Source organism: Bufo gargarizans, chromosome 4 (genome assembly GCF_014858855.1).
Source record: "Bufo gargarizans isolate SCDJY-AF-19 chromosome 4, ASM1485885v1, whole genome shotgun sequence".
NCBI lineage: Eukaryota > Metazoa > Chordata > Amphibia > Anura > Bufonidae > Bufo > Bufo gargarizans.
This window is the reverse complement of record NC_058083.1, coordinates 48,334,687-48,359,194: the sequence shown is the minus strand read 5'-3', so window position 1 is coordinate 48,359,194 and position 24,508 is coordinate 48,334,687. Positions and strand designations below refer to the sequence as shown.

Genomic DNA, 24,508 nt, shown 5'->3' with positions numbered 1-24,508 from the left:
ATACAATTCCCAATTTAGCAATTTCATAATTTAGTGGTTCCTGCTATATCAGAGCTATTTGAAATCTATCCCAAAAAGGGTATATAATATTGAAGGTGCACATAGGGTCATTCAGAATAACTTCACACACACCCGCTACTGTGTATTTCCAAGTCTAATTCTGTCACTAAACCCATACCTGTCACCCAGCGCCTAAATACTAGGCCTCAAATTTAAATCCCTCTAAATCTCTCGTTACCGCTGTACTGTTGTTGCTGGGCAAGATATTTAGTGTCCGTCAAAGCACATTTTTTGTTCTGGGTTGAAGTACAATTCCCAATTTAGCAATTTCATAATTTAGTGGTTTCTGCTATATCAGAGCTATTTGAAATCTATCCCTAAAAGGGTATATAATATTCAAGGTGCACATTGGGTCATTCAGAATAACTTCACACACACGCTTCTGTGCATTTCCAAGTCTAATTCTGTCACTAAATCCATACCGGTGACCCAGCGCCTAAATACTAGGCCTCAAATTTAAATCCCTCTAAATCTCTCGTTACCCACCGCTGTACTGTTGTTGCTGGGCAAGATATTTAGTGTCCGTCAAAGCCCTTTTTTTGTTCTGGGTTGAAGTACAATTCCCAATTTAGCAATTTCATAATTTAGTGGTTTCTGCTATATCAGAGCTATTTGAAATCTATCCCTAAAAGGGTATATAATATTGAAGGTGCACATAGGGTCATTCAGAATAACTTCACACACACGCTTCTGTGCATTTCCAAGTCTAATTCTGTCACTAAATCCATACCGGTGACCCAGCGCCTAAATACTAGGCCTCAAATTTAAATCCCTCTAAATCTCTCGTTACCCACCGCTGTACTGTTGTTGCTGGGCAAGATATTTAGTGTCCGTCAAAGCACATTTTTTGTTCTGGGTTGAAGTACAATTCCCAATTTAGCAATTTCATAATTTAGTGGTTTCTGCTATATCAGAGCTATTTGAAATCTATCCCTAAAAGGGTATATAATATTGAAGGTGCACATAGGGTCATTCAGAATAACTTCACACACACGCTTCTGTGCATTTCCAAGTCTAATTCTGTCACTAAATCCATACCGGTGACCCAGCGCCTAAATACTAGGCCTCAAATTTAAATCCCTCTAAATCTCTCGTTACCCACCGCTGTACTGTTGTTGCTGGGCAAGATATTTAGTGTCCGTCAAAGCACATTTTTTGTTCTGGGTTGAAGTACAATTCCCAATTTAGCAATTTCATAATTTAGTGGTTTCTGCTATATCAGAGCTATTTGAAATCTATCCCTAAAAGGGTATATAATATTGAAGGTGCACATAGGGTCATTCAGAATAACTTCACACACACGCTTCTGTGCATTTCCAAGTCTAATTCTGTCACTAAATCCATACCGGTGACCCAGCGCCTAAATACTAGGCCTCAAATTTATATCCCGCTGAATTTGAATACAATACATTGGGCCAAATAATATATTTGTTGTTGTGGTGAACCATAACAATGAGAAAAACATCTAGTAAGGGACGCGGACGTGGACATGGTCGTGGTGGTGTTAGTGGACCCTCTGGTGCTGGGAGAGGACGTGGCCGTTCTGCCACATCCACACGTCCTAGTGTACCAACTACCTCAGGTCCCAGTAGCCGCCAGAATTTACAGCGATATATGGTGGGGCCCAATGCCGTTCTAAGGATGGTAAGGCCTGAGCAGGTACAGGCATTAGTCAATTGGGTGGCCGACAGTGGATCCAGCACGTTCACATTATCTCCCACCCAGTCTTCTGCAGAAAGCGCACAGATGGCGCCTGAAAACCAACCCCATCAGTCTGTCACATCACCCCCATGCATACCAGGGAAACTGTCTCAGCCTCAAGTTATGCAGCAGTCTCTTATGCTGTTTGAAGACTCCGCTGGCAGGGTTTCCCAAGGGCATCCACCTAGCCCTTCCCCAGCGGTGAAAGACATAGAATGCACTGACGCACAACCACTTATGTTTCCTGATGATGAGGACATGGGAATACCACCTCAGTATGTCTCTGATGATGACGAAACACAGGTGCCAACTGCTGCGTCTTTCTGCAGTGTGCAGACTGAACAGGAGGTCAGGGATCAAGACTGGGTGGAAGACGATGCAGGGGACGATGAGGTCCTAGACCCCACATGGAATGAAGGTCGTGCCACTGACTTTCACAGTTCGGAGGAAGAGGCAGTGGTGAGACCGAGCCAACAGCGTAGCAAAAGAGGGAGCAGTGGGCAAAAGCAGAACACCCGCCGCCAAGAGACTCCGCCTGCTACTGACCGCCGCCATCTGGGACCGAGCACCCCAAAGGCAGCTTCAAGGAGTTCCCTGGCATGGCACTTCTTCAAACAATGTGCTGACGACAAGACCCGAGTGGTTTGCACGCTGTGCCATCAGAGCCTGAAGCGAGGCATTAACGTTCTGAACCTGAGCACAACCTGCATGACCAGGCACCTGCATGCAAAGCATGAACTGCAGTGGAGTAAACACCTTAAAACCAAGGAAGTCACTCAGGCTCCCCCTGCTACCTCTTCTGCTGCTGCCGCCTCGGCCTATTCTGCTGCTGCCGCCTCGGCCTCTTCCTCCGCCTCTGGAGGAACGTTGGCACCTGCCGCCCAGCAAACAGGGGATGTACCACCAACACCACCACCACCACCTCCGTCACCAAGCGTCTCAACCATGTCACACGCCAGCGTTCAGCTCTCCATCTCACAAACATTTGAGAGAAAGCGTAAATTCCCACCTAGCCACCCTCGATCCCTGGCCCTGAATGCCAGCATTTCTAAACTACTGGCCTATGAAATGCTGTCATTCAGGCTGGTGGACACAGACAGCTTCAAACAGCTCATGTCGCTTGCTGTCCCACAGTATGTTGTTCCCAGCCGGCACTACTTCTCCAAGAGAGCCGTGCCTTCCCTGCACAACCAAGTATCCGATAAAATCAAGTGTGCACTGCGCAACGCCATCTGTGGCAAGGTCCACCTAACCACAGATACGTGGACCAGTAAGCACGGCCAGGGACGCTATATCTCCCTAACTGCACACTGGGTAAATGTAGTGGCAGCTGGGCCCCAGGCGGAGAGCTGTTTGGCGCACGTCCTTCCGCCGCCAAGGATCGCAGGGCAACATTCTTTGCCTCCTGTTGCCACCTCCTCCTTCTCGGCTTCCTCCTCCTCTTCTTCCACCTGCTCATCCAGTCAGCCACACACCTTCACCACCAACTTCAGCACAGCCCGGGGTAAACGTCAGCAGGCCATTCTGAAACTCATATGTTTGGGGGACAGGCCCCACACCGCACAGGAGTTGTGGCGGGGTATAGAACAACAGACCGACGAGTGGTTGCTGCCGGTGAGCCTCAAGCCCGGCCTGGTGGTGTGTGATAATGGGCGAAATCTCGTTGCAGCTCTGGGACTAGCCAATTTGACGCACATCCCTTGCTTGGCGCATGTGCTGAATTTGGTGGTGCAGAAGTTCATTCACAACTACCCCGACATGTCAGAGCTGCTGCATAAAGTGCGGGCCGTCTGTTCGCGCTTCCGGCGTTCACATCCTGCTGCTGCTCGCCTGTCTGCGCTACAGCGTAACTTCGGCCTTCCCGCTCACCGCCTCATATGCGACGTGCCCACCAGGTGGAACTCCACCTTGCACATGCTGGACAGACTGTGCGAGCAGCAGCAGGCCATAGTGGAGTTTCAGCTGCAGCACGCACGGGTCAGTCGCACTACAGAACAGCACCACTTCACCACCAATGACTGGGCCTCCATGCGAGACCTGTGTGCCCTGTTGCGCTGTTTCGAGTACTCCACCAACATGGCCAGTGGCGATGACACCGTTATCAGCGTTACAATACCACTTCTATGTCTCCTTGAGAAAACACTTAGGGCGATGATGGAAGAGGAGGTGGCCCAGGAGGAGGAGGAGGAGGAGGAGGAAGAGGGGTCATTTTTAGCACTTTCAGGCCAGTCTCTTCGAAGTGACTCAGAGGGAGGTTTTTGGCAACAGCAGAGGCCAGGTACAAATGTGGCCAGCCAGGGCCCACTACTGGAGGACGAGGAGGACGAGGATGAGGAGGAGGTGGAGGAGGATGAGGATGAAGCATGGTCACAGCGGGGTGGCACCCAACGCAGCTCGGGTCCATCACTGGTGCGTGGCTGGGGGGAAAGGCAGGACGATGACGATACGCCTCCCACAGAGGACAGCTTGTCCTTATCCCTGGGCAGCCTGGCACACATGAGCGACTACATGCTGCAGTGCCTGCGCAACGACAGCAGAGTTGCCCACATTTTAACCTGTGCGGACTACTGGGTTGCCACCCTGCTGGATCCACGCTACAAAGACAATGTGCCCACCTTACTTCCTGCACTGGAGCGTGATAGGAAGATGCGCGAGTACAAGCGCACGTTGGTAGACGCGCTACTGAGAGCATTCCCAAATGTCACAGGGGAACAAGTGGAAGCCCAAGGCCAAGGCAGAGGAGGAGCAAGAGGTCGCCAAGGCAGCTGTGTCACGGCCAGCTCCTCTGAGGGCAGGGTTAGCATGGCAGAGATGTGGAAAACTTTTGTCAACACGCCACAGCTAACTGCACCACCACCTGATACGCAACGTGTTAGCAGGAGGCAACATTTCACTAACATGGTGGAACAGTACGTGTGCACACCCCTCCACGTACTGACTGATGGTTCGGCCCCATTCAACTTCTGGGTCTCTAAATTGTCCACGTGGCCAGAGCTAGCCTTTTATGCCTTGGAGGTGCTGGCCTGCCCGGCAGCCAGCGTTTTGTCTGAACGTGTATTCAGCACGGCAGGGGGCGTCATTACAGACAAACGCAGCCGCCTGTCTACAGCCAATGTGGACAAGCTGACGTTCATAAAAATGAACCAGGCATGGATCCCACAGGACCTGTCCGTCCCTTGTCCAGATTAGACATTAACTACCTCCCCATAACCATATATTATTGGACTCCAGGGCACTTCCTCATTCAATCCTATTTTTATTTTCATTTTACCATTATATTGCGATGCTACCCAAAGTTGAATGAACCTCTCCTCTGCCTGTGTGCTAGGCCTAAATATATGCCAATGGACTGTTGCAGTGGTGGCTGACATGAAGCCTGATTCTCTGCTATGACATGCAGACTGATTCTCTGCTGACATGAAGCCAGATCCTCTGTTACGGGACCTCTCTCCTCTGCCTGTGTGTGTGCTGGGCCTAAATATATGCCAATGGACTGTTGCAGTGGTGGCTGACGTGAAGCCTCATTCTCTGCTATGACATGCAGACTGATTCTCTGCTGACATGAAGCCAGATTGTCTGTTACGGGACCTCCCTCCTCTGCCTGGGTGCTGGGCCTAAATATATGCCAATGGACTGTTGCAGTGGTGGCTGACGTGAAGCCTCATTCTCTGCTATGACATGCAGACTAATTCTCTGCTGACATGAAGACAGATTCTCTGTTACGGGACCTCCCTCCTCTGCCTGGGTGCTGGGCCTAAATATATGCCAATGGACTGTTGCAGTGGTGGCTGACGTGAAGCCTCATTCTCTGCTATGACATGCAGACTAATTCTCTGCTGACATGAAGCCAGATTGTCTGTTACGGGACCTCCCTCCTCTGCCTGGGTGCTGGGCCTAAATATATGCCAATGGACTGTTGCAGTGGTGGGTGACGTGAAGCCTGATTCTCTGCTATGACATGCAGACTGATTCTCTGCTGACATGAAGCCAGATTCTCTGTTACGGGACCTCTCTGCTCTGCCTGTGTGCTAGGCCTAAATATATGCCAATGGACTGTTGCAGTGGTGGGTGACGTGAAGCCTCATTCTCTGCTATGACATGCAGACTGATTCTCTGCTGACATGAAGCCAGATTCTCTGTTACGGGACCTCTCTCCTCTGCCTGGGTGCTGGGCCTAAATATATGCCAATGGACTGTTGCAGTGGTGGGTGACGTGAAGCCTGATTCTCTGCTATGACATGCAGACTGATTCTCTGCTGACATGAAGCCAGATTGTCTGTTACGGGACCTCTCTCCTCTGCCTGTGTGTGTGCTGGGCCTAAATATATGCCAATGGACTGTTGCAGTGGTGGCTGACGTGAAGCCTCATTCTCTGCTATGACATGCAGACTGATTCTCTGCTGACATGAAGCCAGATTGTCTGTTACGGGACCTCTCTCCTCTGCCTGGGTGCCGGGGCCTAAATATCTGAGAATGGACTGTTCCAGTGGTGGGTGACGGGAAGCCAGATTCTCTGCTATGGAACCTCTCTCCAATTGATTTTGGTTAATTTTTATTTATTTAATTTTTATTTTAATTCATTTCCCTATCCACATTTGTTTGCAGGGGATTTACCTACATGTTGCTGCCTTTTGCAGCCCTCTAGCTCTTTCCTGGGCTGTTTTACAGCCTTTTTAGTGCCGAAAAGTTCGGGTCCCCATTGACTTCAATGGGGTTCGGGTTCGGGACGAAGTTCGGATCGGGTTCGGATCCCGAACCCGAACATTTCCGGGATGTTCGGCCGAACTTCTCGAACCCGAACATCCAGGTGTTCGCTCAACTCTAATTATGGGCCCTAAAAAAATACAGACGTCAAACTAATCAGACTGAATAAATAGACATCAGATCATGAGTCTTAAAGGGGCCATCCCATGATTAACGCAAAAAATGAAAATTAGACATCATATAGTCAAGGACAATCTCTTTCTAACAAAGCTAGAGCCGGCCCTGTACCTCACAATTGCTCAGCTAGATTTATTTTAGGATGACAGTTAAGGGAAAGTATCCTTTCAGGGGGCGCGTCCTCTCCCTGTAAAATCTTATATCAGTAAATCTGGCTGGTGGCAGCTGAAGGATGAAACTGGGCATGTGCGTCCATCTGAGTGATGTTACTGAGAAGGACAGAGAAGTAAGGAAAAGAACAAACAGCAGGTGGCACTATACAGATAGACTTTATTGAATAGCTCAGAGGCTATACTAAATTTTTAATTACATGCAATTACAAACGTATTCAGATTTAGGTGTTGGATTAAAAAAATAATAATACAAATTTAAACAAATATAGACCCCTGAATAAATATGCAAATACAGACATCATACCAATCACACGCAATAACTGCAGACCAGACCCCCTGAAAAAACATACAGACCCCCAGACCAGGCACTTTTAAACAAATACAGACCCCTGTATAAATTCAGACCCCCAGACCAGGCACTGAATAAATATAGGACCCAGAACAAATACAGACACCAGACCAGATGCTCTAAATAAAGACCCCAGAATCAAGACCTCATAATAGACCCTATAAAAAGAGAGCCTTGAAAAATGTGTCCTGAATAAATGCAGACCCCCAAACCAGACTCCCTATAGAAACACAAACCCTACAGACCCCAGACCATGCACACCAAATAAATCCAGACCCTTTAAATACAGCATACTGAAGTTCTGAGATTCTATTCCAGTAAATATTCCAGTAAATAATGTACAATATGATCTTAGAATAAGAACACGGTTCACCAGAGAAGCTGGACACCTTCTGGATGGTGTGCTGTCCTTCACATGATGTTAAGTTACTGAACCCGTGATACGGAACTCATTATTTTCCCAATCAATAACGCATCATGGAGTGCTAACATCCGAGGTTATTATTTCTACTTTGTTGTGGAGCCAAAGGGGTTAGGTTATTTAAGTTGAGATAGAAAAACACTGAAGAAAGGCCCAAAATTCCTCAATAACATGTCTTACCGAATACGAAGCAGGAATCACATGTTGGCGAGCCTGGCCGGGCTCCAGATACAATTAATGTATATCTTCTGTGAAATATGATGAAATTTGTACTAGAGTCGTTTCCAAGTTCCACTGATTTATTTTGACATATTTTTGCATGATCTGCTATGTGCGGCCAGCATCTCATCCTCTGTAGGACAGATTATCCACAATAAGTAAAATAGAAGTCAATTGTATCTGTCAGTTCTCAATGGCTATAAAATTACTCAAAGTATTCTCTAAAAGGTCTGATCCCAGCAGGTCATGGGTCCCAGTGATGGAGCAAAACTCCCCTAATGACCATTTTGGATGACCATGCTTCTTCTACACATTGAACTATACCCAGGTTGAGATGTTGCCTCCAAATTTAAAGTGTTGGATGTAAGGCCCATCCGCCCTCATCTTGACAATCATTGGGCATATTCTGATGGGCAGTCCACTAGACACTCACATCTCCCCAGGTCAACTGTGCACTGTGCCATTATTGTCCCTGGATAGCGGTGGGATTGTGTTTTCTCCATAGAGTATTCCATTGTCTATGATCATCTGCTCTGATGAATCACTTGTCAAGGGCCCTCTAGAAACCAGTATATGATTTGAGTTTTTCGGTAGACCTATCAAGCTTCAAGACAGTTAGGCACCTGCTTTACCTTCTGTTAGCTTCAGCCAACAGTGGACTCCAATTATCTCACCTACTGATCACCCACAATGCTCTGCTCTGAGATGATGATGAGGAAGATGCATAGCCCACCTTCATGCTACAAGTTTGGATTGGCCACAAGCTTAGTTTGGCTATGTCCACTTTCTTCATGGGTGGCCCTAAAAGTCATTTGGCTCCACCTCTCTACACATACCTCAAGAAACAAGGAAACAGTAACACAAGAGTCATACCAATGACCAAAAGGGAGCTCCAAGGCAAATGTAGAGCTGCCATGTCAGAACCATAGCCTGAAGCTCATAGACCTTGCAGACTTTATATACATCGATTATCTAGTAAGATTTTCAAAAAATTGTACATAGATAGATAGATAGATAGATAGATAAAGAGAAGGCCTCATTGTGTTGGGCTGAAACATTGCGAGTTGGGTGAATAAAGAGGTCCACCTATTTTTCACCATTATGGAGTGCTGCCTCAATCTATTTCTTTGGATAGATAGACAGATACAGAAAAATAAAAAAAAGAAGCAAAAAAAAATTAGCTTTTCTTCTGGGGAAACTAAGCCTAGTCTGGCCACATTCCTGCTCCTCGTGGGCGGTACTAACATACTTTGTGTTACTCCTCTCCAAAGGAACCTCATCAAGTAACTAAGGAAGAGAGTGCCCAAAGTGATATCATCCTGCTGAATATAAAAGGGGAATTTGCGAATCAGAGCCAGAAATAGCCGAGCCAGCGCTAGTCTATTTTCGGCGGTCCCATAGAAATGAATGGAGGGCGGCTGCGCATGCCAAGTGCGCCCTTCGTTCATTTCCCCGCTCCGTTCTCATTGTAGGTGGGAATACCCCTTTAACTTACAGAGATGGATAATGGGATTTGTTTTGGACGGTCACTGGGCTCAATAACACAAGGACATGTCGAAGAACGAACGGGGCCAAGGAAAAGTCATTAGGACCTACGAACGGATTTGGAAAGTAAGGAAAGTAAGGAAAGTTGGAAACAAACTCATCATATGAGAGAGTTGAGAGAAACATCACAGCTCTACACTGACTTAAGTGTCTCAAGCCCCAGGAGGCACCAACGATGGTGGAGGAAGGACACCCAGAACTTCATGCTGCTCTGCAAAAATGTTTGCAAGTAAATGTCCACTTTGATCACCATTATAGTTTGTCAGTCTGTACAGGTCTGGTATTCTGTTCTGAATAATTTCTTAAAATATCTTTAGAGACCAGAACTTCTTATTCTGACTCCAAAAATCTCAGCATAGACACAGTTAGAAAATAAATCTGGTGTCACTCAGCCACCACTAGGGGGAGCTGACTGCATACGGTTTATACAGTGAGCTCATTAATATGTTGCAAGCTCCCCCTAGTGGTGGTTGGAGGATGTCAAAATGTTATCATCTCAGATTTGGTGTTAAAATGACGGTAATATCAACAGCAACAACACTGAGTATTTGGTATGAATAGTTATTACTATTGAAAGGGAATTGGGATAAATTATCCATCTGACCCTGTGAGGGATGGGGGGTTGTCCATCTATTAGGGCATGTGAATGTAATAGGATTCCTCTCTTAAAGGGCTCATGCACATGAATGTGTGCTGCCTGTGCCGTGCATCGGGGCCCGCAAATTGCTGTTTGTGTGTTTGTGTGCATGAGCCTTGAGTGGAGAGCCGCAGTAAAGAGTGCACTGAAGAGAGCGGTGATGGGGGCAATGAACATGGGTTTGTACTTCTCTTACTTGACACTAGGGGGAGCTGCATTTACTCAGATATTTACAGTGTTGTGCATCTTTGTACTCGCTTGTGCCCCCACAGCAAGGGCAATCAGTTATAATACTCCCCTGCTGTAATGAATCACTTATAATCGGTATATATGTAACCCGGATGGGGCAACATGGTGCAGTAGGTGGTTAAGGAGGGAATGTCCCTTTAATCCCCCCCCCAATCCCAGTTCTTATATATCTGTAGAAAAGGAATTCCCTGCTCTGAATGGAAATGTTAACTGTTAAAGGAGCTAAAAACCTGCAGAGCTGGAGATTTGTTACAGTGTATCCACCCTGAATCAATTATCTACACTGATAAACTGTAACAAACCCACAGCACTGAGTCAGACTTCTGCCTCCAAAAGCAAAAATGCTTCCATTCACTAACAGCAAGTGGAGATCCTGAAAATGTTGAGGGCTTGAAACACAAAGGCCCCTTTCACACGAGCGAGTTTTCCACGCGGGTCCAATGCGTGACGTGAACGCACAGCACCCGCACCGAATCCTGACCCATTCATTTCAATGGGTCTGTGTACACAAGCGTTGTTTTTCACGCATCAGTTTTGCGTTGCGTGAAAAACGCAGCATGCTCTATATTCTGTGTTTTTCACGCAATGCAGGCCCCATAGAAGTAAATGGCTGCGTGAAAAACTTGCTTGTGGATGCGATGCGTTTTTCACCGATGGTTGCTAAGAGATGTAAACCTTCAGTTTTTTATCACGCGCGTGAAAAACGCATCAAAACGCATTGCACCTGCGCGGAAAAAAATGAAAAACTGAACGCACTCGCAGACAAAACTGACTGAACCTGCTTGCAAAATGGTGCGAGTTTCACTGAACGCATCCGGACCTAATCCGTATCTTTCGTGTGAAAGGGGCCTAATAGATTAGAAAGTTGCAAACTTTTCAATATCACATTCAGTGTTGGTAGAAAAGGGACCCCTTGGCATCAAGCAAAATACATTCCCTGGTCTAGCGCAGCGAAATGGTTAATTTTACATTCCTTGGTGGTCTAGGGTAGCAAAAGGGTTAATTTTACATTGCTTGGTGGTCTAGGGCAGAAAAAGGGTTAATTTTACATTGCTTGGTGGTCTTGGGAAGCTGAAGGGTTAATTTTACATTCCTTGGTGGTCTATGGCAGCAAAGGGGTTAATTTTATATTCCTTAGTGATTTAGTGCAGCAAATAGTTTATTTTGCATTTCCTGGTGGTCTAGGGCAGCAAAACATTAATTGTACAATCTGTGGTGGTCTTTGGGAGCCAAAGGGTTAATTTTATATTCCCTAATAGTACAAGGCAGGAAAGGGGTTAATGCTGCATTCCTCGGTGATCTAGCAGCAAAGGGGGTTAGGCAAGCAAAAGGGTTAATTTTTACATTCCCCGATGGTCTAGGGCAGCATAAGTGTTAATTTTACATCTCATGGTGGTCTAGGTCAGCAAAAGGGTTAATATTACATTTCTTGGTGGACTAGGGCACCAAAATGGTTAATTTTACATTCCTTGGTGGTCTAGGGCAGCAAAAGGGTTAATTTTACATTCCTTGGTGGTCTAGTGTAGTGAAAGAGTTAATATTAAATTTATTTGTGGTCTAGGGCAGCAAAAGGGTTAATTTTGCATTTCCTGGTGGTCTAGGGTTGCAAAACGTTAACTGTACGATCTGTGGTGGTCTTGGGGAGCCAAAGGGTTAATTTTATATTCCCTAATGGTACATGGCAGGAAAGGGGTTAATGCTGCATCCCTTGGTGATCTAGGGCAGCAAAAGGGGTTAGGCAAGCAAAAGGGTTAATTTTACATTTCCCGGTGGTCTAGGGCAGCAAAGGGTTAATTTTACATTCCTTGGTGGTCTAGGGCAGCAAAAGGGTTAATTTTACAATCCTTGGTGGTTTATGGCAGCAAAAGTGTTTATTTTGCATTTCCTGGTGGTCTAGGGTTGCAAAACGTTAATTGTACGATCTATGGTGGTCTTGGGGAGCCAAAGGGTTAATTTTATATTCCCTAACGGTACATGGCAGGAAAGGGGTTAATGCTGCATCCCTTGGTGATCTAGGGCAGCAAAAGGGGTTAGGCAAGCAAAAGGGTTAATTTTCCATTCCCTGGTGGTCTAGGGAAATGAAGGGGTCAATGGTAAGTTCAGATTGCTCCTGAAGGTTCCCTCTTGCGGCCCCCTATCAGTTTGGATCCCTTGGCCAGTTTGCCAACCCCTGAACCTGGCCCTGGTTCTGTCCATCAGGCGATGGCCGCCACTTACCTGACTGACAGCACAAACCGCCGGCAATCACCAAGCGGAGCCGCGTGCAGCCAAAACTCTCTAATGTAGCCGGGCGCAGCGCCAGCGCAGCATAAAATGTGTGATGTGATTTACTGAGATTACCTTAACCCCCGCAGCAAGTCGACAGGAAAATGACACACAGATGTAGCAGAGCTGACGCTGTCAAACAAAAAAAAGCCAAGCTTGCCAGGCATGGAAAGGTTACAATTATCGGATATAGCAGAGCTAAAGTTGTTAGGCACACAATTATTGAATTTGATGTAGCAGAGCTAAATTTATCAGATTAAGAAAATATGTTTTTAACATCATTTTTTTTCAAGTTGCCTTTGACAGATGCAGCAGAGTTGAGTGTGCTAGGTGTAGCAAAGCAAGACAGATATAATAGAACTGAATGTTTTAGATACAGTATAGCAGACTTGAGTTTGTCAGAAGTATTAGTGCTGAGTATATCACATATAGTAGAGTTATTCTTGCAAGATGCAGCAGAGCTCTGTCAGATGCATTCATATGAAGCAGAGCTATGTAGGTAATTTAACGAATTTAGTCATTTTGTTGGATGTATTATACCTGAGCCTATTGTGTAAAGCAGTAGGGAGTTTGTCAGATAAAGCCAGATGGGGAGCACCATTTGGCAGAGAACATGGAAGTAAAATCTGTAATTTACATAGGACTGCAGGTAAACCTACGTCATCTCTTATCATGGAAATATCACTATATAGAGGCACTGTACGACTAAACACTTCAGCTCTGCTACATCAGATATAGTGTCCCTATACACAGTAGATCAGCATGCTTTCCTGTTGATGGCAGCAGTTTTCGCCCCCAAGTTACAGCTGTGCTCAGTGACTGTAGATCAGCTGCATTATCTGTTGCAATCTGCGGTAGGCTGCCTCCTCCATGCTTTACACTGCAGCTCTGCTTACTCGGCAGGAAGTCAGCACAAGGGACACAAAGTGCAACGTCAAGTCACTGAACCACCAACTTTGTGACTGACTTTGGCTTTCAATTCCACACCATTTTCAAGACCTCTGCTCGATGTCAGTGAATGGGAACACCTGAGCTAATATTTGTCACAGCTGGGGGTTTGTCACAATTGTATCCAGGCTGCTCACCTGCAGCATGGGGTCGCTAGGTATAAATCTGAATGTACTTGTAGATTGCTCCCTGCTCTCGGGTCACCAGGGATGTCATTTGTCTTGCGCGGAGTACAAATGGTTAATCGTGGGGGAGGCGTCCCGGCGTACTTATGAAATACAGATGGCGCTTACGAGCACGGAGAGTCTTGACGGCGGTGAACGCCCTTGAGGGGCACAATATGTAAATCACAATGAACGCACCCACCGCCAGACACCTAGCACACGTGCTGCTCACATCACTATCCATTCTTAACCCTGTAGGGCCCACATACTTCAACCCTTGCCAAGATAAAAGCAGGTGGTGGGAGCCCTGTGCAGGCAGCGTGGATGTGGCCGCGTGTACAGCCAGAGGGACCAGTGCTGAGACAATAGCAGACCTGACCCCGCCCATGCGGATCGGCAGAGGGTATTGCGGCATGCTAGGATAGGATGTGTAACCTACAGTCAATTTAGCCGGGTAGGTTGAGATTCTATAGAGCTTGGCCACTGTTTTACCCATGATTGAGCCTCCTTTCTAAACCTGAAGCCACTTGTGCCTCTGACCAACTTATAGCCGGGTCCGAATAATCTCAGCCATGGAGGAACCATTCAGTCGAAGACAGAGCCGTCTTTAACAAGGGGCAAAAGGGGCAGCTGCCCCGGGCCCAGTTGCTCCTGGGGGGCCCAAGGCAGCTCCCTCTTGAGCCCTGCTGGCCTCTGCCCTGGGTGTCAGTCTGTCAGCTACACAGGGGGGTGCTACCATGCGATGCCTGCCTGCTGGCACTCCAGGCAGCGAACTGTGAGAGCTGTGATTCTCTTAGGAGAAAAGAACCTTAGATGACATCATCACCATGTGACCAGTAACCTAGCAATATTACTGGTCACATGGCTATGAGGTCATCAAAGGTCCTTTCTACCAGGAGTGTTGCTGCAAGAGAAGTTTGCCTTAACTGTGGAGCATTTTTTGAGAAGATTACATCAGAAAAAGATGACAGGGGCTGTTATACTAATATACTGTAAGCTACTGTATAGTGGGGTGCTGTATACTGTGGGGTGCTGTATATTGTGGTGTGCTATACTGCTCTACTGTATACTGTGGGGTGCTGTATACTGTGGGGGTCTGTACACTGTGGGGGGCTGTATACTGTGGGGGGCTGTATACTGTGGGGTGCTGTATACTGTGGGGTTCTGTATACTGTGGGGGGCTGTATACTGTGGGGGGCTGTATACTGTGGGGTTCTGTATACTGTATAGTGGGGTGCTGTATACTGTGGGGTGCTGTATATTGTGGTGTGCTATACTGCTCTACTGTATACTGTGGGGTGCTGTATACTGTGGGGTGCTGTATACTGTGGGGGGTTGTATACTGTGGGGTTCTTTATACGTGGGGGGTTGTATACTGTGGGGGGCTGTATACTGTGGGGGGCTGTATACTGTGGGGGCCTATATACTGTGGGGTTCTGTATACTGTGGGGTGCTGTATATTGTGGGGGGCTGTATACTGTGGGGTGCTGTATACTGTGGGAGGCTGTATACTGTGGTGTGATATACTGCTCTACTGTATACTGTGGGGTGCTGTATACTGTGTTGTGCTATACTGCTCTACTGTATACTGTGGAGTGTTGTATACTGTGGGGTGTTGTATACTGTGGGGTGCTGTATACTGTGGGGTGCTGTATACTGTGGGGTGCTGTATACTGTGGGGTGCTGTATATTGTGGGGTGCTATACTGCTCTACTGTATACTGTGGTGTGCTGTATACTGTGGTGTGCTGTATACTGTGGGGGGGGGTGTATACTGTGGTGTGCTATACTGCTCTACTGTATACTGTGGGGGGCTGTATATTGTGGTGTGCAATACTGCTCTACTGTATACTGTGGGGGGCTGTATACTGTGGGGTGCTGTATACTGTGGGATGCTGTATACTGTGGTGTGCTATACTGCTCTACTGTATACTATGGGGTGCTGTATACTGTGGGGTGCTGTATACTGTGGAGTGCTTTATACTGTGGGGTGCTATACTGCTCTACTGTATACTGTGGGGTGCAGTATACTGTGGGGTGCTGTATACTGTGGGGTGCTGTATACTGTGGAGTGCTGTATACTGTGGGGGCTGTATTCTGTATAGCTTGGGGTGCTGTATACTGTGAGGTGCTGTATACCGTGAGGTGCTGTATACTGTGGGGTGCTGTATACTGTGGAATGCTCTACTGTATACTGTGGGGTGCTGTATACTTTGGGGGGCTGTATACTGTGGGGTGCTGTATACTGTGGGGTGCTGTATACTGTATACTGTGGTGTGCTGTATACTATAGGGTGCTATACTGCATACTGTGGGGTGCTGTATACTATAGGGTGCTATACTGCATACTGTAGGGTTCTGTACACTATAGGGTGCTATACTGCTTGCATACTGTGGGGTACTGTATACTATAGGGCGCTATACTGAATATTGTGGGGTGCTGTATACTATAGAGTGCTATACTGCATACTGTGGGGTACTGTATACTATAGGGTGCTATACTGCATACTGTGGGTGCTGTATACTATAGGGTGCTATACTGCATACTGTGGGGTAATGGGATGCACTGTAATGCTAGGGTGAGCCGAGCCCAGGTCTCCTTCCTGCAGAGCGGTGCCCACTTCCAGCCCTGAGCCCAGCTGCCCAGAGTACTGATCCTGAGTTGCTGGAATCTTCAGAACTAGAGGTATTTACAGTCATTCACTGTACTCTACCAGGTGTGTTTTTTTTGTGTGTGTTGTGGTGGAGGCGTGATTGCATGCTAGGGTGTGGAAAGGCAGATCCAAGGGGCCCAAGTAAATTTTGGCCCAGGCTCCAATCAATATTAAAGACGGCCCTGGTCGAAGAGTCACTCTGGCTTTAGAGGCGTGCATAGCCCGTGCTGACTTCAGCACCTGGTTCTGAATACTTTTGCAATTGCATGTAATTAAATAATTACTATAGGCACTGAGTTATACAATAAAATGTATCTGTACAGCGCCACCTGCTGTTTGTTCTTATTTCTTGTCCACCTCACTGAGGTGGTCGCATGTGCTCAGTTTAAATCTTCAACTCCCGCCAGCCGTATCTACTGTTAGAAACTGTGACAGTTGCAGTGCAGTACGCAGCCCTGCAGGGTGAGGTGAATGGTGAGGTCACAGGGGTAGTTAATAACCGAGGGTGGTTATAGTACTCACAGTCTTTTATATACCCTGGGCAGACGTACAGCAGTGATGGAGAGGCTGGCACAGGGGACAATGTTCTTGCAAGATACTCAGAGGGTTAAACACTTACAGATCAGGCTGCACTTTTCCTCAGAATCCTGTCTGTCTTTATCCCAAGGCCCGTATGCCCTATTGCTGGCTTTATCCTTGGTAGAAAACTTCCTCAGGTATATATATCCTTGCTTTCAATATATCCTTCTGCCCTTCAGCTCTCTGGTTCAGCTGGAAACACTTTTGCTCTGCTCTGCACTGGTTATAGGAAACTTCAGGTTTCTCAGGAGGTAGCTTCTTCTCCTGGTGGCAAGCTAGAAGCCTGGGCTGTCTAGCTGCATGTCAGGAGGTAGCCTTCAGCTCCTCTCTGGCTAAAGTGCACACTCTCTTCTGACTCTACACAGACTCCTGACTGACCCTCCCTGAGCTGGGCCTGACTATAAATACTAGGGGTTCCCTAGCTCCCTCTACTGTCTAGGAGGAGGAACTACACCCTAACAGGCCTGATGCACAGCTAACAGGGAAAATACACATAAAAACATCACATAAAATACAATGACCCTGTCCCGCAGGAGGTGGGAACAACGTGGCCCAATTGACCCTTGTGTAGTGCCCACATTTACCTAGTGGGACACTACCGCAGGGAAAGGGCTACAGCAGAAAGGACGCATCTCCTGAAATGTGATATGGAGAGAGCTATAGGAGAAAATACGTGCCCCCAAGCTGTGATAGGGAGCAACTTACAGCAGAAAGCACCCGACCCTTCAAGCGGTGATAGGGAGAGAACTATAAAAGTAAGGACACAAGCCCCTGAGCTGTGATAGGGAGAGCACTAAATGTGGAGATCTCCGGTTCCATGTGAGGTACAGTGCTGGTACTAGGTTTGTTAGAGATTGTCATGTACTATATGATGTCTGACTTTCATTTATCACATCAATCATGGGATAACCCCTTTAAATGTCAGTCTAGAAAAATCTGGTAAGATGCTGGTTTTTGGGGTTCTGTTGGCCATCTCCACATGAGATGGTGGACATCTGCTTTAGCGACTCACATGAGTTGTCCTATCTGCTCCATCAAGTGCACAATCCTGATGGCTTTAACAGTTTTTGAGACAATGGCTGAGACATGAGGTCATCTCCTTACCAAGATCCAAGCCAAACTCTAGATGAAATAACCCCTTGTGCAGCTTTACGCATCAGACGGGCAGCTTCTTCTGTGCAGGTCATGCCTGTGAGATATTGACGTTCCTTCTCCAGGCCATACAAGGTGGCACTCATGGCCCGGAGAAGTCCCTGGCAAGGCTTTATGTTGACACCCCCCCTCCCCCCATAGACATTTTAGGTAAATGCTCTAGATTAAGAGAGAGGAACTATAAAAACAAGTGTTGGTCTAGAGCCTGACAGAGGAGATGTTGTCCTGTTTGGCATCACTGAAGCTGGGAAATAGTTGCGTTGGATTTGTGGGACCCTTTAAATAAAGTGATTTAGAACAAAACCCCATAAAACGGACAAGAATGGCATTGTTGCGCCAAGTGAGTCCATAAAATTATTTACCAGGACGCCTGGAGATGTCGGAATCATTCTGCCATGTGTGGGTGGGAACCAGAGCTTTTGTTTTCTGGAGACATGTTTTTTTTCATTATAGGGATTTCTGAAGCCAATATTATACTGGTGACCAGATGTACAATACTTGGAGATACAGGGGCCCATTGATAAACTGGGCTTCTCTGAGAGACACATTCCAAGGTCTGAAATATGAGTTTTAGTACTTGGTTACCACTTCTGGTTCTTCTAAGGTCCACAGGTCTGGGTGAAGGGGGGTACGTGATAGATGGTGATTGGGCGAAAGGACTGATCAGTGGCCACTTGTCTTGTAAAGCTGGGACAATAGTTTCATCCACATGGTAATGCCATGATTGGCACTGAAGGTCCACAGTATAGCCCCTCAGACACTCTTTTTGCCCCCGTATGATAGCAGTATGGAAATGGGAAGCACACAGAGGAATACATACATAAGTTGGAATCCATAAAAATAAATACAGACCCCAGACCAGCTTTAAAAAATAGACACCCATCACCCGACCCCAAAGTAAATGCACATAACAGACCCCATAATAAATAGAGCCCCCAGACCAGATCTTAAAGAAACACTCCCAAAACCAGGCCTCAGAATAAAAACAGACCTCAAAACCAGATCTTGAAAAATATACACCCTAGACTACAGAATATAGACCCCAGACCAGATCTAAAAAATATAGACCTCCCCAGGCCCCAAAATTAATACACAGACCAGACCCCACGGACCCCAGACCAGACCATAAAGAAGAACGCTCAAGACCAGGCACGAGAATATTTCGAAACCAGATAAAAAAAATACAGACCCTTTAGACTAGAGAATCAATACAGACGCCAGATCAAAATAATATAGACTCTAGAACATATCCCAGAATAAATATGAACCTCAGACCAGACTCCTAATAAATACAGAACCCAGACAAGAGCTTAAAAAAAAAACGCATAGCCAGATCTAAAAAAATACATATACACTACACCACCAGATTTCAGAAGAAATGCAGACCCTACACCAGATCTTAAATAAAAATGAATCCCTATGCAAGACTCTAGAACAAATGCAGACTCCAGACCAGATCTAAAAATGATAGACTCTAGAACATACCCCAAAATAAATACAGACTACAGAATAAATACAGAATAAATAGACCCCAGGCAAAACCCGAGAATAAATACAGGCCCCAGGCAAGAACCCAGATCAGACACCTAAAAAATAGACCCTAGACTAGACCCATGAATAAATACAAACCCCAGACAGACCTAAGACTAGACCCCAGAATGTATAAAGACCCCAGAGCAGACCTCAGACTAGACCCCAGAATGTTTACAGACAGGGCCGGCCTTAGGTGTTCAGGCGCCCTGTGCGAGCTAACCTTGTGGCGCCCCCCCCCCCTCAAAAAAATAAATAAAAAATATTGCGTGGCACAGTGTATGCTATATGTGTATAACAAACATATTTTACATGAAAACTTAAAGTTACTTGGCTTGGCCTTGGGGATCTCGGACGCCACTCCCACACTTTGGCCGGGGGCTCGGTGGAGCTGATGAGGTGTTTTATCCTAATGAGAAAGATTTCATAATAAGTATTTGGAGAAGGAGCAGAGGGATAGCAGAGCAGGGAGAGGCCGGTGCTGCTACTAGGGGGTCATACCATGGGGGAGTAATAAAGCCCACCATAATGCCCCCCCAGTAGTAATAATTCTCCTTATAATGTGACAGTGCAAAAAATACCCCCTTGTAATGCCCCCATTTGAGCTAATGTCCTCATAGTGCCCCCATAATGTGCCAGTATAAAATACCCCTATATAGGGCCCCTAGTAAATAACCCCATAGTGCTCCACACCCTCCTTCCTCCTAGTGCCCCCCATAATGCACCAGTATAAAATGCTCCAGTAGATGCCCTCAGTGTCCCCCATAATTTGCAAGTATAAAATACCCCTTCTTAGTGCCCCCGTAGATGACCCCATAGTACTCCTCTCCCCCCTTCCCCATAGTACCCACCATGTGTCCCAGTATAAAATTGTACTGTACAGAGAGCCTATATAAAATACCCCTGCTTTGTGGCCTCAGTAGATGCCCCTATAGTGCCCCCAATCATGTGCCAGTATTAACAGCCCCCGCCCCTGTGCCAGTAATAATAGCCCCCTATGCCAGTAATAGCAGCCCCCAGTAATAGCAGCCCCCCTGTGCCAGTAATAGCAGCCCCCCGTAATAACAGCCCCCCTGTGCCAGTAATAACAGCCTCCAGTAATAAAAGCCCCCAGTAATAACAGCCCCCAGTAATAAGAGCCCCTCTGTGCCAGTAATAACAGCCCCCAGTAATAAGAGCCCCTCTGTGCCAGTAATAACAGCCCCCAGTAATAACAGCCCCCAGTAATAAGAGCCCCTCTGTGCCAGTAATAACAGCCCCCGCCAGTAATAACAGCCCCCCTTTGCCAGTAATAACAAACAGCCCCCCCTTTGCCAGAATTAACAGCCCCCCCTTTGCCAGTAATAACAGGCCCCGCCAGTAATAACAGCCCCACCTTTGCCAGTAATAACAAACAGCCCCCCCCCCTTTGCCAGTAATAACAGCCCCCGCCAGTAAAAGTATTGTACATTTTTTTTTTAAAAACATATACTTGCCTCCATGTCAGTGATGCGATGCAGGCCACTTCTGGCCTGTGTCCCACGCTGTATGGCTCAGGCGGCGCGATGACGTCATCGCGCCGCCTGCGCCGGCCACTGATAGGCTGCAGGCACTAGGCCGGCAGCCTATCAGAGGAAGGGAAAGGGACACACCTCTCTCTCCCCTACCGCAGCACAGGCAGGCATCTGTATCGCTGTCCTGAGGACGGCGATACAGATGACTGGAGATGAGCGCTTCCACAATGGAGGCGCTCATCTCCCTGTGCCCAGCCGCCGCCGCTATTACACTGCGAGCTGTCAGCCGCCCGGCGCCCCTGTTGCTATGGCGCCCTGTGCGGCCGCACAGCCCGCACACCCCAAAGGCCGGCCCTGTTTACAGACCCCAGGCAACACCCTAGAATAAATACAGGCCCGGCACCTAAAAAATACAGACCCCAGAGCAGACCTCAGACTAGACCCCAGAATGTACACTAGAACCCAGAGCCGACTTCAAAGTAGACCCCAGAATGTTTACAGACCCCAGGTGAGATCTGAAATAACAGACCCCAGGCAACACCCTAGAATAAATACAGGCTCCAGATCAGACACCTAAAAAATACAGACCCCAGACCAAACCTCAATCTAGACCCCAGAATGTTTACAGACCCCAGAGCAGACTTCAGACTATACCCCAGACCAGATGCCTAAATAAATACAGATCCCAAACCAGATCATACAAAGTTACAGGCCACAGATCAGACCCCAGAATAAATAGAGACACTGAGAAGGCACCAAAATAAATACATCCCCCAACTAGACTCCTAATACATGCAGAACCCAGACCCCCAAATAAGCCTGTGACCAGAGCCTAATATAAATTTGGGCCCCAATGGCACCCGGTACTGGAGGCACGTGTACTCATCTTCAGCCCCCTTCTGGTTATGCCCCAGAATTAGGTGACCAGATGGTTCCTTCTACCATCCTGCAACTTTGTAGAATAGGTCTTTGATTGCTATGACACGTTGTCATAACTTTTGCTTTGCCGTTTGTTGATGCAGCATTCTATGAAGTGATTCACACGACTCGCATTCTATTCACGTACATACAACGCTCTCCGATTTCTCTTAATGTATCCCAGTGTTTGGCCTTGCTCGTTACAGGCGTAGTGTATCAGGAGAAGTAATTATAGAAGGATTTACTAAATGTGAACGAGAACTGATTTGGCGAGGAAACAATTTTATGATTTGCGCTTAGCGCTGTGGGTGGTCGGTAAAAATGTTACAAGAATGTAAATTGGCCTATGAGTCCAGTAATGAGATGTCTGGGTTAAAAGTCCCCCATATTAAAGGGGTTGTCTCACTTTAGCAAATGGCATTTATCATGTAGAGAAAGTTCTTAGAAGCCATTTACTAATGTATTGTTATTACCCATATTGCCTCCTTTGCTGGCCGGATTCATTTTTCCATCACATTATACACTGCTCATTTATATGTTCACGACCACCCTGTAATCCAGCACTGGTGGTCGTGCTTTCACATATAGGAAAATGCACAGGCCAGGACTGTGGGAGCACGCATAGGCAACCATTTCTTCCTATAGTGCGCAAGCACGACCACCACTGCTCATTTCCATGGTTACAACCACCCTGCAATCCATCAGTGGTGGTCGTGCTTGCACACTATAGGAAAAAACGGTGGCCTATGCGTGCTCCCACAGTCCTGGCCTGTGCATTTTCCTATATGTGAAAGCACGACCACCGTTGCTGGATTACAGGGTGGTTGTAACCATGGAAATGAGCAGTGTATAAAGTGATGGAAAAATGAATCCAGCCAACAAAGGAGGTAATATGGACAATCACAATACATTAGTAAGTGCCTGATATTAACTGCATCTACAGTACAGACCAAAAGTTTGGACACACCTTCTCATTCAAAGAGTTTTCTTTATTTTCATGACTATGAAAATTGTAGATTCACACTGAAGGCATCAAAACTATGAATTAACACATGTGGAATTATATACATAACAAACAAGTGTGAAACAACTGAAAATATGTCATATTCTAGGTTCTTCAAAGTAGCCACCTTTTGCTTTGATTACTGCTTTGCACACTCTTAGCATTCTCTTGATGAGCTTCAAGAGGTAGTCACCTGAAATGGTCTTCCAACAGTCTTGAAGGAGTTCCCAGAGATGCTTAGCACTTGTTGGCCCTTTTGCCTTCACTCTGCGGTCCAGCTCACCCCAAACCATCTCGATTGGGTTCAGGTCCGGTGACTGTGGAGGCCAGGTCATCTGGCGCAGCACCCCATCACTCTCCTTCATGGTCAAATAGCCCTTACTTTCAAAGTTTTCCCAATTTTCCGGACTGACTGACCTTCATTTCTTAAAGTAATGATGGCCACTCGTTTTTCTTTACTTAGCTGCTTTTTTCTTGCCATAATACAAATTCTAACAGTCTATACAGTAGGACTATCAGCTGTGTATCCACCTGACTTCTCCACAACGCAACTGATGGTCCCAACCCCATTTATAAGGCAAGAAACCCCACTTATTAAACCTGACAGGGCACACCTGTGAAGTGAAGACCATTTCAGGTGACTACCTCTTGAAGCTCATCAAGAGAATGCCAAGAGTGTGCAAAGCAGTAATCAAAGCAAAAGGTGGCTACTTTGAAGAACCTAGAATATGACATATTTTCAGTTGTTTCACACTTTTTTGTTATGTATATAATTCCACATGTGTTAATTCATAGTTTTGATGCCTTCAGTGCGAATCTACAATTTTCATAGTCATGAAAATAAAGAAAACTCTTTGAATGAGAAGGTGTGTCCAAACTTTTGGCCTGTACTGTACATGATTAATGCTATTTGCGGAAGTGAGACAACCCCTTTAGGCCCCTGTGGACCAAAAATTTAAGCAAAAAAATAAGTAAAAATTTACTTAATCCAAAAAGGATGCAAAATATAAACCAGAGGGTCACCCTTGGGCAGTAGATCGTGGATGGATGTCAGATGGACCTCAGGGTCAGCAACATTTTAGTTTGATGCTGAGGAGCACAAGTGGACTTTGAGAGAAGTGAAGGATCCTCCAAGATGGTGCCACTGAGTAACATCCAGCTCACACTGTTCTGTTCCTGCCACAGCAGCCCACCAATGCCTTCCGCCTACGGACCACCTTCTACTTATGCATGGATACTGCCATAAAATGCCAAATAATACTTCCATACACTATCTAATAATAATACTACCATATTGTACCTACATAACATTGATCTATGTTTCACACAATACTACCTTTCAATGTCTGAATACAATTGCCATAAAGTGCTCATATAGTGCAGCCATACAATGGCAAATAATACTTCATGTACTATCCAAATAATACTACCGTATAGTACCTACATAGCTGATAGATTTTTTTCTTTTAAGCATCCTATTCTGACCCCTATAACTTTTCTATATTTGAGCAGAGTTAGCTCTGTACAGGGAGTGCAGAATTATTAGGCAAGTTGTATTTTTGTGGATTA

At 46.4% G+C, this 24,508-nt stretch overlaps 1 protein-coding gene across 1 annotated transcript in view; it reads right to left on the bottom strand.

The window, feature by feature from the left end:
* The window catches only part of SCARA5 (scavenger receptor class A member 5), a 252,915-nt gene that overhangs the window by 134,880 nt on the left and 93,527 nt on the right, over positions 1-24,508 (bottom strand). The window lies entirely within an intron of this gene.